The sequence below is a fragment of the Canis lupus genome, chromosome 19 (assembly GCF_003254725.2).
Source record: "Canis lupus dingo isolate Sandy chromosome 19, ASM325472v2, whole genome shotgun sequence".
NCBI lineage: Eukaryota > Metazoa > Chordata > Mammalia > Carnivora > Canidae > Canis > Canis lupus.
This window is the reverse complement of record NC_064261.1, coordinates 41,268,746-41,285,606: the sequence shown is the minus strand read 5'-3', so window position 1 is coordinate 41,285,606 and position 16,861 is coordinate 41,268,746. Positions and strand designations below refer to the sequence as shown.

The window sequence follows — 16,861 nt, the reverse complement described above, 5'->3', positions numbered from 1 at the left end:
ACAGGGAATTCCTTCTGCCTAACTATCTCTAAAGAGAGACACTGGTTTTATCTTGACCTTAGATTTAAACTGAAACATCAGGGCAGCCCCGGTGGTGCAGCGGTTTAGCAGGGCCTGCAGCCCAGGGTGTGATCCTGGAGACCCAGGATCGAGTCTTGCGTTGGGCTCCCTGCATGGAGCCTGCTTCTCCCTCTGCCTGTGTCTCTGCCTCTCTCCCTCTCTCTCTGAATGAATAAATAAATAAATCTTAAAAAAAACAAAATAAAACAAAAAGCTGAAACATCAGCTCTGTCTGGGTTTCAGGCCAGCCGCCTTCAGACTAGAACTTACATCATTGGCTCTCCTGGATCTCTAGCTTGTCCACTACAGATCTTGGATCTGGCCAGCCTCTGTAATTGCTTTTAGCCAATTCTTTATGATAATTATATATTTAATATCCTATTGGTTCTATTTCTCTGGAGAGGGATCCCTGGGTGGCGCAGCGGTTTGTCGCCTGCCTTTGGCCCAGGGCGCGATCCTGGAGACCCGGGATCAAATCCCACATCGGGCTCCCGGTGCATGGAGCCTGCTTCTCCCTCTGCCTGTGTCTCTGCCTCTCTCTCTCTCTCTGTGTATGACTATCATAAGTAAATAAAAATTAAAAAAAAATTATTTCTCTGGAGAATGCTAATACAGTGGTAAAATACAGATTTAATTTCAGAATCCTAAATCTAAGATTATATCCTATAGGACAGACTATTGGGTGTGCTGATTCTTATTCTCCATTCTTACAAAAGTTTTGGAGTGAGACATGTCACCATGAACAATAACTCTCTCCACACCCATCTTAAATGCCACTTGGTTCACTGATGAAAGCACATTTTATCATCCAATATGTTAGCTTTTAAGGGCTCTGATGTTGATTGAGGACAAAAACACAAAGCTTCTGGACTAGGAATGCACATAGTTACAGGCTAGTAGAGTCCAGTCAAAGAACTTGGAATGTTCACTCAACACCCCTAAGTTAGAGATTAAAAACAATACACACTTACTGTCTGTGCTATTTTAAAATTAAGTACAGTCAATATAACATAAGCATCTTCTTACCTCAAGTACATCGGCAGCAAAACCCTTCATATATAATCCATTAATTTCCTCTCAGTGGCAGGAACTTGAGGCCCTCCTGTCTTATTAGTCCACGTCCCATATTATGGAACTATCCAAGAACTATGACCTTTCATATTTTGTGTAAGACCAAATCTTCATATCAGGCTCTACTATCAACACTTTTAAAAGCATTTAGAGACAGGTGTCTTAATGTCACACAAATATGTATTCACATCTCAGCTCACAACCTCTTCTGAAGATAAACTGTTTTATTGCCCAAGTATCATGTATCTGGCAACATTTCATGGAAGCAAATTTCATGGTTCCTGGGATCCTTTGAATATATGAATTTACAGATACAAAACCAACATTCACTCCATATTATTCTAACCTCAGTTGGTTAGCTCTTTCTTTAAAATGATTCCAATTCCTTATTTTATTTTATTTTTATTTTATTTTATTTTATTTTATTTTATTTTATTTATTATTTTATTTTATTTTATTTTTTTATTATTTATTTATTTATTTATTTATTTATTTATTTATTTATTTATTTTTTTACAGAGAGAGTGTGTGAGCAGGGAGGTAGGGGAGGGGTAGAAGGAAAGAGGGAAAATCTCAAGCAGGCTCCATGCTCAGCACAGAGCCCAAGATCATGACCCAAGCTGAAATTAGAGTTAGATTCTTAACCTACTGAGCCACCCAAGTGCCCAAAATGATTCCAATTCCCAAACATCCTCCTTTATATTTATTCCTTTGAGTAAGGAAATAACATATACTTCTCAGTCTCTTTATGTTTTTTTTTTTTTTTTTTTTTTTTTTTTTTAAAAAACACAGAACCTGGAGCTGCTGTATTTTGCCTCCTGTGAAACCCTAGCATATAGATTAGATCAAGTAGGAACTAAAACTCTCTTCTCTTTTGATAATAGCCTTTGTATTTTAACATAGCCGTTGCTGATAACCTTCTGATATTGACTCAGTTTAGCAATGCCATCAAGGCACTTAGTCTGATTATTGCTAACCACCCACGGTGCTAACTGAACTGTTTTTCAGCCTCAAATGCAGTGACCAATATAAATTCCAAATATGTGAAAAAATACTACTTCAAGCCAAAGTCCATATCCAAATAAAGCATCTCTCCTATCAATTTGGCATTCAACACAGGAAAGCAGCAAATTAAAGACTTTCCAGATCTAACCTGAGTGCTTCTGGGGAACAATTGGTTCCTTTCTCATTTATCCTTCTCATTTCCTATCAGGCTATCAGGAAAGCTTCACTCCATTTTGAATTTTAAGGTATAATAGCAATACACTTCTTAAGCTCACAACTCATCTGTCCTAAAATTTGGACCATTTTTCTTGAATTCAGTCTGAAATGGAAGCATCAGGCATTTACTCCCCAACTTCAGTAAACTAATGTGCAAAATAGTTTTCATAATTCCTTAATAAACAAGCCAATTAGCTAGAATAGGCCAAGCAGTTATTTGAGTAATTTCCTGTTATCTGATTAAATTTAGCAGCCTGTTTAATTTGCTATTTCCAGGCCTTTTTTTTTTTTTTTTTTTTTTTTTTTGAGTAGGTTCTTTTCTGATAGGTCAGAATTAACTAATAATCTCTATGGACTAATTGGATAGACTGCTCTAGCACTTCCTAGATTTGATGACAAACTGTAGGAGAGGAAACAGAGAGATATGATGATTAATTTCACTCTTGCATCCTCCTCCTCCTTCTGTCCAGAATGATTTTGGAAGCCCTTGCCAAATCCAGAGAGGCACTACAGGCTATGAAGGCCAGGCAGTTTTCTTTTGGCAAGTTTTAGTAGTACTCCATAGGCCTGAATACCTGGAGGGTAAGAGAAGGGGTAGGGCTGCAGGTTCAGACTACCTTCAGGGAAAAGTACATTGAATCAAAATTCCTTGGGAAGAAGAGAGCATAGTTGAAGTGTCTGTGGTAGCAGGGAAGAAGTTAGAGGCAGAAGACAAAGAGCACAATGGCATAGGGAAACTTGGCGTCATTCCTGTCACCCCAAAAGTAGCAGGGCTGAACTGGTTGGTAGAGATTAGAGCAACTGGTTGTACGGGCAGGAGCAGCTGATGAAGTGCCTGCTTAACCATCAGATCAGTAGCTGCCTGTGCATTGTGATAAGGAAATGCAAATGCCATGGGGTTAAAGGGGGGAGAATAATGCTGCATCTTCAACGGACAAGTTGTAATTGTCCTGTAGGACTGGTGAAAGACCAGCCTCCCAAAGAATAACACTTCAAAAAATACCAGGAGGAAACCTCAGGGTTTCTAAGCTGCTTAGAAATCTATGTACTCTTTCAGTGTCATTACAGGAGCACTCAGCCCTGCAGGGTTTGCCGGTGCTAAGTGACTGAAGGGGAGGAGCTGAACAAAGGGACGGGTAACAGGCTGAATTTCCAGGTCAGCACTTGGGAAGCCATATTTAAGGCTGGTTTGTTTCTTTCTTAAAGCAGTACTGGTAACTGTTCAGAAGAGCTCTCTGGAGTCATGTAGATTCACATTCTAGCTCCGCGACCCACTGTGTGACCCTAAGTAACAATTGCTTGGCCTTGGTTTACTTAAGCCTTAAAATGAAGAAACCAATGTTGAAAGGATAAAAGGAATGATTGGTATGGAGGGGGCTTGGACCAGTACCTGGAGCCAACTGCTGGATAACAAATTTTTGTTGGGATTTCTCATGGCTCCCATGTGCTGCCTAGGCTGAAAGAAAAGCCTTTAGAATTCAATGCTTTCTCTTGACAATGAGAATGAACATGATCAGATGGCTCCTTTCTGTGTGCCTTTTTAGGTGGGGGATTTGGGTGGAGATCATAGGAAGGAAGTTGCCAATGAGACCTCCAGGGCATGATGACAGCCGTGGAAGTCTACTTAGAAGACAGTGACAGCCTCTCACACAGATGGGAGTAAGAGTTTACTGCTGTTTTGTTGTCTTTTCATATTTGACTGAGGCAAAAAAAAGCCTCCTGATGTCCACTCTTGGCATTTTCATCACATTGCCAGTTCCAGATGTCACAATGGGATAACTTGGTGGTGCTAAGCTATTTCCAGAAATCTGTTTCTGGGAAAATGGTTTTCAAATGAAAGAGGCCAAGCACCTTACACAGCTAAACTATTACAGGTATTGTGAAGGGTCAAAATCTTTTGCTAAGTTAATGAAGTAGTAGTCTTCCGTCTACAGCTTACAACACCTTGTCAGTTCAATTTACTTTCTTGCCCATTTTCTCTTCCGATGCAAGCAAGGCTGTTGAAACCGAGCTTCATTTCTTTCTGTTGAGGCGCCTGTTTTATATTCATTTAGTTACTGTGTGGCATTTTTATGTTCTGAAAACCACAATTGCTGTCATGAAATGACCCTAAGGTAATGAACCATGAATTATCTTTAAAACCTGGTAAAGGATTTTGAAGTTATAAACAAGTAAAATAATTTGCAGGCACTGTTATTTCCACATCAGATTTACCTAAAGAGATGATTTTATGGCAAGATCGATTTATTATATAAATCATTGTAAAGATGGTGAATGGGTATTCCAATTTTTATGTACTTTGCTTTCAAATTGGGAGAGAACTGGAGGTGGAAGTTGTTGGGAGAAAGCTCCAAAATCAAGTTCACAAAAAAATTAGAGAAATAATTTTAAAGTAAGGAAGCACCTTTAAGACTCGTGTCATGTTTAGTGTAAGAAATGGAGAAATTGCTTTAAGTCTGATATAGAATAAAATTTTTAAAAGTGCACGTATTACATACATACAAATTGACATTTTATACCAGCAAGTACTATGTCATGCTATGAAAATCACTGGGATCAAGATGTACCAAGAAGAGCTTCTTTTTTTTGTATCTTTTTTTTATTTTTTTACCAGTGATATGTTATCATTTTGTAATAGACTCTCTAAAGAGAGCACCAACCAGTATATATAACGTGTATGTATACACATATATATGTTTATACATATGAGTGTGTGTGTATAGCCAGTTCACTGACAGTATGAGTCATTATATTTGTCTGCTAAACTGATTCTTCTTTATATTTTCCATAATTTCAGTAGCTTAAACACTTGGGATGATGGGAAAGAGAGAATAAAATAACTGATTTTTCAGAATTGCGATATATATTTAAAGATGGATTAAATGGAAAAGTAAAGAGAAGACAAAATAGAGGTAAAGAAAAACTAAGAGAAGAGATAAAAGCAGAGGAGAAGAGTAGAGTCAGAAGGAAAGTAATCAGGTGCTGAAGAAAAAGAATCAAATTAGGGAAAGGAACTAAAAAAGAATTGGAGGCAGTATCTCAATTATCTATCAATAAGAGGCTCAGAAATAATTCCCTGAGGGAGACCTCTTCTTAAAAAATAGGGAAAAAAGAAGAGAATGCTACAGATCCTCTCAGGATTGAAGACACAATGGAAAGATGAAATATTGCCAATCATCAACTAAAAGTACAGGAAAGCAGACTTGAAAATGTCCTTAAAAATGATCATTTCTTAGAGTCCATCTCTTAAAATACACATAATTTGCTTCCTTTTTATTTATTTTTTCCCGTATGGCTGTGTAACTGTTGGAGATTGAATTTGCCCACCTGGCTTCCTATAATTTACATTGGGGATTTATAATCTACTCTCACAGTTAAATCTGAAGCCAGGCATTAGCAGGCATTGGGCCTGCTGCTAAAAGGTATCTGAGTCCAGGTTTCTGTGATTTTTTTTTGGCTTTTCATTAATGGTCTTAAGCTGGCTGCTCCAGCATCAGCTCTCATACTCGCACCAGACAGAAGGAGAATGGTAAAGGGTAAAAGGGCATAAATGTGCTGAGTCTACTTATTTTAAAGGAGATTTTCAGGAAGATCTATCAGCTACTTGTACTTCTATCTATTTGGCCAAAATTGCATTACTTGTCCTTTGCTGTTTTGAGAGAGGGACAGGTAGTGCAGGTTTTTAAAACTGAGCCCTTTGGTGCTGCCCACACAATCAGGATGTCAGTAATGAAGGGGAGAAGACTGAACCTTTTAAATTAAGTAAATTAAATTCACTGAAATTATATAAAATAATAGGACTGTTTTTTTTAACCATTTCTTTGATATTAAAGTATTATATGCTTTTAGTGAATACCTATGCTTTAGGATGATTTGTTTTTTATAAGACATAACTAAAAAAAAAAAGACAACTCAGTGTTTAATAATGGCTACATTTTCTTTTCTTTTAATATACTCCAAATAATCACTAGGGGAAATCGGAAACTTAAATGCAAGTGAATGAACTGTTTAGATGAATAAAATCAACATGAATAAAAAAAAGATGAAAATACTTCTTGCATTAGCCGTATGGATGTCCACAGTCTCTGGAAATGTTTAGGGATTATTTGTAAGCAAAATTCCTTATTAAAATAATAGTAATGTTTGGCAGCTTATAGAGGGATATTAGGACTATGAATTCGAATAATTTGGCTGCAAAAAGAAAAAGTCTGAAGTAACAGTGAGATAAAAATACATAAGAAGTAGGTAGGCCAGTCTCACTGGATGGTTTGATGAATTACTCAGCCACCTAACTCCTTCTAGGTTTCTGCTCAAGTATCTTCACTACAGGGCTTCTATCTTCAAGGTTCTTTCTTGACAAAGATGAATTCTAAGGTTCAAGCCATCTTATCTTCAAAACAGATCACAAGAAAAGTGGAAAGAAGGATAGAGGCTGTGGAGCTGAATTAGCACTCCCCACCTGCAACTTTGCTGGAAACTCTGTCCCACACCCCAATATGTCTTATGGTCAGGGACATAATCACACACTCCTACCTTGTGGAAAAGAAAGCTGGAAAAAGGAATGGAAAATCGATTATATTGTCACACTAAATACAAATTTAGAGTTCGGTTTTTATGGAAGTAATGGAAAAATAGATGGGTGGCAATTAGCAGCATCTGCCACAGCAAGTGAAACTACTTCCAGCAATTTGCAGGGCTCTTAACACACAATACACAGAGCAATGGCCACTCCGCCAAATTCCTGAATAGAAATAGCAGCTCTATGGCACACATAACACAGTAACAACAAAGAAAAAGGATTTGGGTTACATACTGTAACATAGGTACCTTTGCAGCTCTGCTCTTGTCTTCTGCTCCTGCTCAGGTGAGGTGCGGCCTTTGGTGACTTCTCCTACAAATCCCATATATTCAACCTTAGAAGATTTGCTGAGTAATAAAGATGTCAGGTAAGGTTTGTACAGGGAAATAGATGATTACTTTGCACATAATGTAGGAAGTATGCCTGTATGCCATATCAAACCACTTGGTCGTCCTTTATGGGTCTTTTCCCTTTGGTAGCCATACCTCTACCCTCTTGTCTAAGCCTTGCTTCTTCAGAAGCTCCTCCTGCCTTCTATTTAGGCCAAACCCTAACTCAAATTCTCAGAGCCTTCATATCTTATCCATGGAAACACCAACAGCGAATCCAGAAGTCCCCCGCCCCACACTGCCCCATCCACCAAGTGAAGACCATATGGTATCCCTTAATATCATTACATATTGAATAATTATTATTAGGTTTAGCAGGATTCTGAATTCTTAGCAGAGTACAAAAAATATATAAACTGGTGTCTTGGGGCTCTAGGAGTTTGAGCTCTAGTGTAATGTAGAATGTAAATTCCATGAGGACTAAAGTTGTTCTGCTTGGCTACCAGTGAGAACTATGAGAATCAGTGAGGAAAATCATGAGCAAGCATTGACTTTATTTCACATGGGGCCCAACATACCTTCTCTGCAGCTATGTGTTCTCTCCCTGGTGGCTGCTTTCAACAAATGTTATTCCAGAGTCTTTTCTGCTTGCATTTTTCCAGCTGCTTTTGTAATGAACACTAAAAAAAGAAATTTGATTATTTTTTTCAATAGCAACAGAAAGTGTGTGCTCCCCACAGAGCTAATAGAAACAGCTACCATTGAGGTGCCTCTGTGGCTCAGTCAGCTAAATACCCCCCTCTTGATTTCAGCTTAGGCCATGATCTCAGGGTTATGAGATGGAGCCCTACATTGGGCTCTGCACTCAGCAGGGAGACTGCTTGAGGTTCTTTCCCTCAGCCCCTCCCCCTGCTCACTTTGGCTTCCCACATGTTCTCTCTCTCAAATCTTAAAAAGCAGCTATCACTTATTATACTTTACTGTGTGCCAAGAGCAGAATGCTAGGTGCCTGCCTTATAGAAATTATTTCATCCTTTATACAGGGCTTTAAGCTAGTTACCTTTTTTAAATTTAATTTTTAAAATTTAAGTGGAGTTGACATACAATATTATTGGTTTCAGATGTACAATATATTGATTTGACATATATGCACATTACAAAATGATCAACATGAAAAGTCTAGTCACCATCTGTCACTATACATAGCTATTCAATATTATTGACTACATTTTCTATGTTGTATTCTATATTCCTGTGACTTATTTTATAAATGGAAGTTTGTACCTCTTAATCCCCTTCACCTATTTAGCCCATCCTCCCCCACTTCCTCCCCTCTAGCACCCACCAGGTCTTTGAATGCATGAGTCCATTTCAGTTTTGTTTTGGGGATTCATTTGTTTTTATTTTTTAAAAGATTTTATTTATTCATGAGAGACACACAGAGAGAGGCAGAGACACAGACAGAGGGGAAGCAGGCTCCTTGCAGCGACCCTGATAAAGACTCAATTCGGGGACCCCGGGATCACTCCCTGAACCAAAGGCAGATACTCAACTGCCAAGCCACTCAGGCATCCCTGTTTTGATTTTTTAATTTCACATGTAAATGAAATAATGTATAGTATTTGTCTTTCTCTGTCTGACTTATTTAACCTAGCATAATACCCTCTAGATCCATCCATGTTATAACAAATAACAAGATTTTATTCTTTCTTATGTCTCAGTAACAGTCCATTGTATATCCCCATGTATACATATACCATATCATCTTTATCCATTCATCCATCAGTGGACACTTAGGTTGCTTCCAAATCTTGGCTATTGTAAATAATGTTACTGTAAATGTCTTTCGAATTAGTGTTTTCATTTTCTTCAGGTAAATACTCAGAAGTAGAATTTCTGGATTTTGATATTTCTATTTTTAAATTTTTGAGAAACCTCCATAATATTTCCACAGCAGCTGCACCAATTTTTTTTAAAGATTTTATTTATTTATTAGAGACAGACAAAGAGAGAGAGAGAGAGGCAGAGACACAGGCAGAGGGAGAAGCAGGCTCCATGCAGGGAGCCTAAGGTGGGACTCAATCCCAGGGCTCCAGGATCAGGCCCTGGGCTGAAGGTGGTGCTAAACCACTGAGCCACCAGGGCTGCCCTGCACCAATTTATAGTCCCACCAACAGTGCATGAGGGTTAGCTTTCCTCCACATCCTTGCCAACATTTGTTATTTCTTGTTGTGGTTTTTTTGTTGCTAGCCATTCTGGCAGGTATGATGTGATATCTCATTGTGGTTTTGATTTGCATGCTATTGAATATCTTTTCATATCTTTTCATATGTCTGTGACCATCTGTATGTCTTCTTTGGGAGGAAAAAAGTCTATTTAGGTCCTGTACCATTTTTTTTTAATTGGATTTTTTTAGTGTGGAGTTGTAAAAGTCCCTTATATATTTTTGTTATTAACCCCTTATCAAATATATCATTTGCAAATATATTATTCCATTCAGTAGGTTGCCTTTTTGTACTTATAAATGTTTTCCTTTGCTATGCAAAAGCTTTTTAGTTTGATGTAGTCCTTATTGTCTGTTTTTGATTTTGTTGTCCTTTCTGAGTAGACAGATCCAAAAATTACTGCTAAGACCAAAGACAAAGAGCTTATATTTAGGTGTTTTATGGTTTTGGGTCTAAGATTTAGATCTTTAATCCATCTTGAGTTCATTTTGTATATAAAGTACAGAAGTAGTTCAGTTTCATTCATCTGCATATAGCTCTCCAGTTTTCCCAACACCATTTAAGGAAGAGACTGTCCTTCCCCCCTTTGTATATTCTTGATTCTTTTCCAATATGTTAATTGATCATGAGTTTTTTTTTTCTAGGCTCTCTGTTTGGCTCCATTGATCTATGTGTGTACGTGCCAGTACTATACTCTTTTGATTACTATAGATTTGCAATATAGTTTGAAATCTGGGGTTGTGATACTTCCAGACTTTGTTCTTTCTCAAGATTGGTTTGGCGATTTGGGGTCTTCTGTGGTTCCATACAAATTTTAGGATTCTTTATTCTTGTTCTATGAAAAATGCCATTGGTATTGTGATAGGAATTGCTTGAATCTTAGATTGCCTTGGGTAATATACAGACAATATATAGACAATATAACAATACTCTTCCAATCCCCGATTATGATATATCTTTCTGTTTATTTGTGTCATCCTCACTTTCTTTCACCAATGTCTTACATAATTATATTCTTATATTCAGAGTACCAGTCTTTCACCTGTTGGCTAAATTTATTCTAGATATTTTATACTTGTTGATGCAGTCATATTTTTTTCTAAATTTCTACTTTTGACAGTTCACTATTAGCATATAGAAATGCAACAAATTTCTGTATATTCTATATTCTGCAACTTTACTGAGTTTATTAGTACAAAGAATTTTTTTATGTCTTTTGGGTTTTCTGTATATAGTATCCTGTCATTTGCAAATACTGACAGTTTTACTTCATCCTTTCCAATTTTGGTGCCTTTTATTTCATTTTCTTGTCTGATTGCTATAGCTAGTAATTCCAGTACTATGTTCAATAAAAGTGGCATGAGTGGGAATTCTTGTCTTGTCCCTGATGTTAGAAAAAAAACTTTCAGCTTTCCATCATTGAGTATGTAGCAATGTGTTTGTTAAATATGGCTTATATTATGTTGAGGTATACCCCTTTTATATCCACTTGTTGAGAGTTTTTATTGTGAATGGATGTTGAATTTTCTCAAATCCTTTTTCTGCACCTAGTGAGATGATCTTATGATTTTTGTGCTAGCCTGATAGAATAAATTTGGAAGCATCCTTAGCTCTTCAATATTTTTGGAATAGTTTGAGAGGGATAGATATTAACTCTTCTTTAAGTGTTTAGTAAATTCACCTATGAAGCCATCTACTCCTGGACTTTTATTTTCTGGGACTTTTTGATTACTGATTTAATTTCATTTCTAGTAATATGTTCGGACTTTCTATTTTTCGCTAATGCTGTGGGAGAAGATTGCATGTGGTTTTCCAATTTGTTTGCATGTAATTATTTATAAAAATTTCATAATCTTTTGTATTTTTGTGATGTCAGTTATGACTTTCATTTCATTTCTGATTTTATTTATTTGAGTTTTCTTTTTCTTGATGAGTCTGGCTAAAGTTTTATCAATTTTATTTATATGCTCAAAGAACCAGCTCTTAGTTTCATTGATCTTCTCTAATTTTTTGTCTCTATTTTCATTCTCATCTTTATTCTTTCCCTCCTTCTGCTAACTTTGGACTTTTTTCATTCTCCTTTAGCCAGTTCCTTTAGGTATAAAGTTAGATTTTTTTTTCGATATTTCTCTTATTTCTTGAGGTAGGCCTGTATTGATATAAATTTCCCTCTTAACTCTATTTTTCCTGAGTCTCATAGATATTGGAATGTTGTGTTTCTGTTTTTATTTTCATTTGTCTCTTGGTAACTTTTTATTTCTTTGATTTCTTTGTTGAACCACTGGTTGTTTAGTAGCATGTTGTTTAGCTTCCATGTGTTTGTTTGTTTTTCTTTTTTCTTATAATTGATTTCTAGTTTCAGACCATTGTGTTTGGAAAAGATGCTTGATATGATTTAGATATTAAATTTATTGAGATTTGTTGTGGTCTAACTTGTGATCTATCCTGGAGAATGTTTCACATGTACTTGAAAATAATATGTATTCTGCTGTTTTGGGTTGGAAATTTCTGTACATATCTGTTAAGTACATCTAGTCAAATGTGTTATTCAAGGCCAATGTTTCCTTATTGATTTTCTGTCTGGATTATCTATCCATTAACACAGGTGGGATATTAAAATCTTTTACTATTACCATATTACTGTCAATTTATCCCTTACATCTGTTAATATTTGCTTCATATATTTAGGTGCTTTCATGTTGGGTACACAGATATTTATAACTGCCATATCCTCTTGTTGAATTGATCCCTTTATCACTATGTAATAACTTTCTTTGTCTCTTGTTAGTTTTTGTTTTAAAGTTTATTTTGTCTAAGTTACCGTAGCTTGTTTTTGTTTCCATTTGCATAGAATAACTTTGTCTCAGTTGGAAAAAGGAGCCTTGATTAAAATTTTATGTTTATACTAATATAGAAAAAAATTAAATCATAAACTATGTTTCATTATTTACATAGATTTTTTTTCTCTACTTGTGATACTTTTATCATAGTCTTGATAGTTAAAACATTTTCTATGCAGTAATTCCTATCTTTCCTCTAAGAGCTTAAGAGTGAGGTACTTGCCTCTGTTCTCTACCTGGGCCGTCTATACCTTATTTAAAATAATTAAGAAGTCTGTGACTTTAAATGAAGAAGAAACTTAAAGACATTATGTAACATCCCCAAATCCCCAATGTTATATAACTAGTAGCAGAACAGGAATTTAAAGTGAACTATCAAGCACAAATTTCATTCCTCCTAATCATTATTATATTAAGTCCTTTAGATTCTTAGTATTAGGGCAGGCTCTCCCATAAACAAAAACTAAAACTTTGAATGAAGCAAACCTCAAGTGACCATATTACTTATTAGAAAGAATGTGCTGGTAAATGTTTAATGACTGGCTATCCAAAAAGCCCTCAATTTTAGCATTTGCTGATTTTTTGTGATATAAATACTCCCTCCATGGCTGATGGTAAGAAATCAATCTTACAGCACTAAAAGGAGTTGAGAAAAGATATGCACACAAGGCTGTCATTATCCAGTGTGAGCCAGTACATCAGAGATTCCATGAAAATTAATAACAGTATCTATGCTTTGCTTTAACAATTAGATAATCTGTGAACTAAATAAGGTGTATGTGGTATAGAAAAGAGTTAGACTTTTCATTAAGGTCATTCAAAATTGAATCCTGGCCATACTACTAAAGAGCTGATAGTTAATATACATGTGTATATACCTATACACGTATCACACAGATTTTCTTTGTTCACCTATTGGCAGGCATTTAGGTTGTATCTATTTCTTGGCCATTGTAAGTAATGCTGCAATGAACATGGGGGTACTTATATCTTTTTTAGTTAGAATTTTTATTTCCTTCCAACAAATATCTAGCAGTGGAATTTCCTTTAATAATTAGATAATTAATCTGTGGACTAAATAAGGTATATGTGGTATGGGAAAGAGTTAGACCTAGCACTGAAATTACTGGATCATGGGTAATTCTGTTTTTAATTTTTTTGAGGGGACTCCTTACTGTTTTCCATAGTGGTTTTACCAATGTACATTCCTACCAAAAGCATACAAAGGTTGCCCTTTTTCCATGTGCTAATAATACTTGTTATTTCTTGTCTTTTTTGATAATAGCCATTCTAACAAGTATGAGTTAATATTTTATGGTTTTGATTTGCATTTCCCTGATGATAGTGATGATGGGCACTTTTTTTTATATACCAGTTAGCCATCTGTATATCTTCCTTGGAAAAATGTCTATTCAGATCTCCTGCCCATTTTTTAATTGAATTGAGGTTTTTGTTTTGTTTTGTTTTTTGTTTTGCTATTGAGTTGTATGAATTTTTTAATGTATTTCAAATATCAACCCCAATCAGATCTATGATGTGCAAATGTGTTCTCCATTTGTTAAGTTACCTTTTCATTTTGTTGATGGTTTCCCTTGCTGTGAGGAAGCTTTCTAGTTTGATATAGTCCCACTTGTTGATTTTTGCTTTTGTTGCCTTTGCTTTTGGTGTCAAATCCAAAAAAATTATCATGAAGACCAACATCAAGGATGCTTTTCAAGGAGTTTGATTGTTTCAGAGCTTACATGCAAGTTTTTAATCCATTTTGAGGTGATATTTGTGTATTGTATAAGAAAATGGCCCAGTTTCACCCTAATTTTTAAAAATATCTTCCTTTTTAGCACCAGTGAAACCAGTGCTGGATTAGGCCAGGTCTGATAATCTGCTATGAGTTTGCAGCTTCTGAATTAGTGAATGAGGGGGCTTGGGTAGCAGAAAAAGTAGAAAAAGGAGCCTGAACAAGAAGATATAGAGACAGGAATAATGAAGAAAGGGGCATTTGGGGCATAGTTTAGGCGGAGTAGGAAGTCTGCTGCTGGAGAGAAGTACTCTTAAAATAGATAAACTTGGATCAGTATCATTGGGAAAAATTGAGCATGGTCTAGAATTCCAAGAAATATGATATTTCTTCTGTAAAAAATGAAGAATTTTTATCATAGAAAGTGATATAATTAATCTGGTAGTTGTAGATGAATATGAGAATAGAAAAGCAATACTTGTGGTTTTTTGGTTTGTTTTTGGTTTATTATTTTATTTTATTTTTTTATTTTTTATTTTTTATTTTTTTATTTTATAAGAGCCTCATCTTTGGGGCACCTGGGTGGTGCAGTCAGTTAAGCTTCCAACTCTTGGTTTCAGCTCAGGTTGTGATTTCCGAATCCTGGGATTGAGCCCTGTGTTGGGCTACACACTCAGTGAAGAGTCTGCTTAAGACTCCCCCTCCCACTCCCTCTGCTGCTCCCCCCTATACACTCTGTCTCTAAAATAAATAAATAAATAAATCTTTTTTTTTTTTTAAAGCTTCATCCTTGGTGCCAGGCTGTCAGGGTTTGTATCTGATTCACCATTTTATAACTCTGCTACTGTGAAGAAATGTTATCTTTCTGGGTCTCATGATAATACAATTATTGTGAAGATTAAATGAATTACTGATTATGAAGTGTTAAGGTAGTGCCAAGCACTTAGGAAGCATTCAAAGCAACGTTAGCTGTTATCCTCAGTGTTCAGATAAAGGAAATGAGCAGCAGAAACATTGGTTAAGAAGATACTAGAAAATGCAGATGCAAATTGTTTAATGAAAGAATCAGACATTTGATAGCTTTAAAAAGAAAGTGTAAAAGTAAAGACTGAGGTCTTTTTTGTTTTGTTTTGTTTTGTTTTGTTTTTTGTTTTTTAACTTGACTAATAAGAAAAATGTCCCACTTGACAAAAATAAGGAATTCTAAAGAATCTTGTGATCAGGAGTAAATGAGTTCAGCTTCGCATGTGTAGAATTTGAGATAAAATATAAATATATGCTGTCAGCAGTTAAAGATATGGGACAAGAGGTAGATTGTAATTTGAATATGGTACATTTACTGAATAGTGAATGATGTGCAGCATTTTATGTTCAGTGTTTTGGAAAAAAAAACAGATATGCAAAACAAAATCTAGGTCATTCATCAAACAATATGCAGTTTATTTAACACAGAAAATCAGACAAGGAAAATTAGATAAGGATGACCATTCCACCAGGTAAGCACTAAAGAAATGGTGGCAACAGTGCTCTGGATGTTCACAGAAGAGAAAGATAATGTTGGATATGGAGTAGCATCAGAGGCTTTGAAAAAGGCTTTCTACAGGATGCGGTGATGTGGTACAGAGTTGGAGGGGAGAAAGTAATCTTGAGAAAACAGGTACTGTGGAATGTATGGGGCATATTGGGGAACCAGGTTCCAGTCACTTTGGCTGGAATATGGGGTTTCTTTGGATCTACACATTGTTAAAGCAGAAAAAAATGGTTAGGAATATATTACAGAAGGTCTTTTAAAAAATATTTATTTACTTACTTATTCATGAGAGACACAGAGAGAGGCAGAGACACAGGCAGAGGGAGAAGCAGGCTCTATGCAGGGAGCTCGATGTGGGACTCAATCCCAGGACTCCGGGATCACACCCTGAGCCAAAGGCAGATGCTCAACTGCTGAGCAATCCAGGCGTCCCATACAGAAGGTCTTAATGTCAGGATGATGACTTTTTTTTTTAATGCATAAGGTGAAGAGTGGGCACTGAGCATTTTGGCAGTGCAGTAATACACAGATTCTCTGCTTTTGAAAGAATGCCATTTTCAAATAGGACTGAGTAGATAGAAAAGGCAGATAATTACATGAGATACAATCTACATGATTTAGCATGGACTATGTGAAGATAGTGAGTTGAAGGAGATGAGATGTGCATTTAAGGAAAGCAGCACAGTCGGGCAAAGCAGCTGGTGCCCAGGAAAACATCTGCAACTCAGAAAAGAGACTCAGCTTTAAACTGCAAATTTAATAATCACCTAGAAATCATTGTTGAAATCAGAAGGGAATGAGATTGTCAAAGGAGCAAAACCAGAAGCAGAGAAAGGATTCAGTGTTAGAGACATGGGTGATACATACACAGAAGGAATAGGAGGAAGAAGAAAACTTAGCAAAAAGGATAGAAAAAAGTGTTCATTGATGTAAAGAAGGAGCCAAAATAGGTCACTGTCATGGAAAACAAAGACACAAGAATGCCAGGCAGCAGAGAGCCAAAATTATGACTGGAGTTGAGTTCCTGGGCCTCCTTCAAAGAAAAGGGAGTCTGAGGAAAAAGCACACTGAGCTCCATCCAATACTGGGGAAGGCCTTACATTGTAGGGGACAGAATAGGAACAACCAGAAAGAAAGCAGAAGTCTAAAATATTCCCAACTACAACTAAAAATGCAATTGGATTTCTTGGAAACTTATCTATATAATATATCTCTACATAAATTATTTGGATTTTAAAAGTTATTTACTTCTAATGGAAATGTCTGGTTC

General features: G+C 36.1%; 2 long non-coding RNA genes across 4 annotated transcripts in view; one reads left to right on the top strand and one right to left on the bottom strand.

Annotated features, from left to right (window-relative positions):
• Positions 1 to 4,141: 4,141 nt before the first annotated feature.
• The window catches only part of LOC125753025 (uncharacterized), a 114,876-nt gene continuing 102,156 nt past the window's right edge, over positions 4,142 to 16,861 (top strand). For 2 of the 3 annotated variants that reach the window (XR_007403837.1, XR_007403836.1), the window contains exons 1-2: positions 4,163 to 4,226; positions 7,217 to 7,298. This is a non-coding gene — a long non-coding RNA (uncharacterized LOC125753025). Of the gene's footprint in view, positions 4,227 to 7,216; positions 7,299 to 16,861 lie in introns of all 3 variants that reach the window. The other variant, XR_007403835.1, reaches the window with a different exon arrangement.
• The window catches only part of LOC118351555 (uncharacterized), a 40,917-nt gene continuing 31,235 nt past the window's right edge, over positions 7,180 to 16,861 (bottom strand). The window contains exons 2-3 of the long non-coding RNA XR_004807148.2: positions 7,839 to 7,940; positions 7,180 to 7,243 (exon numbers count right to left, since the gene is read on the bottom strand). This is a non-coding gene — a long non-coding RNA (uncharacterized LOC118351555). The remainder of the gene's footprint in view (positions 7,244 to 7,838; positions 7,941 to 16,861) is intronic.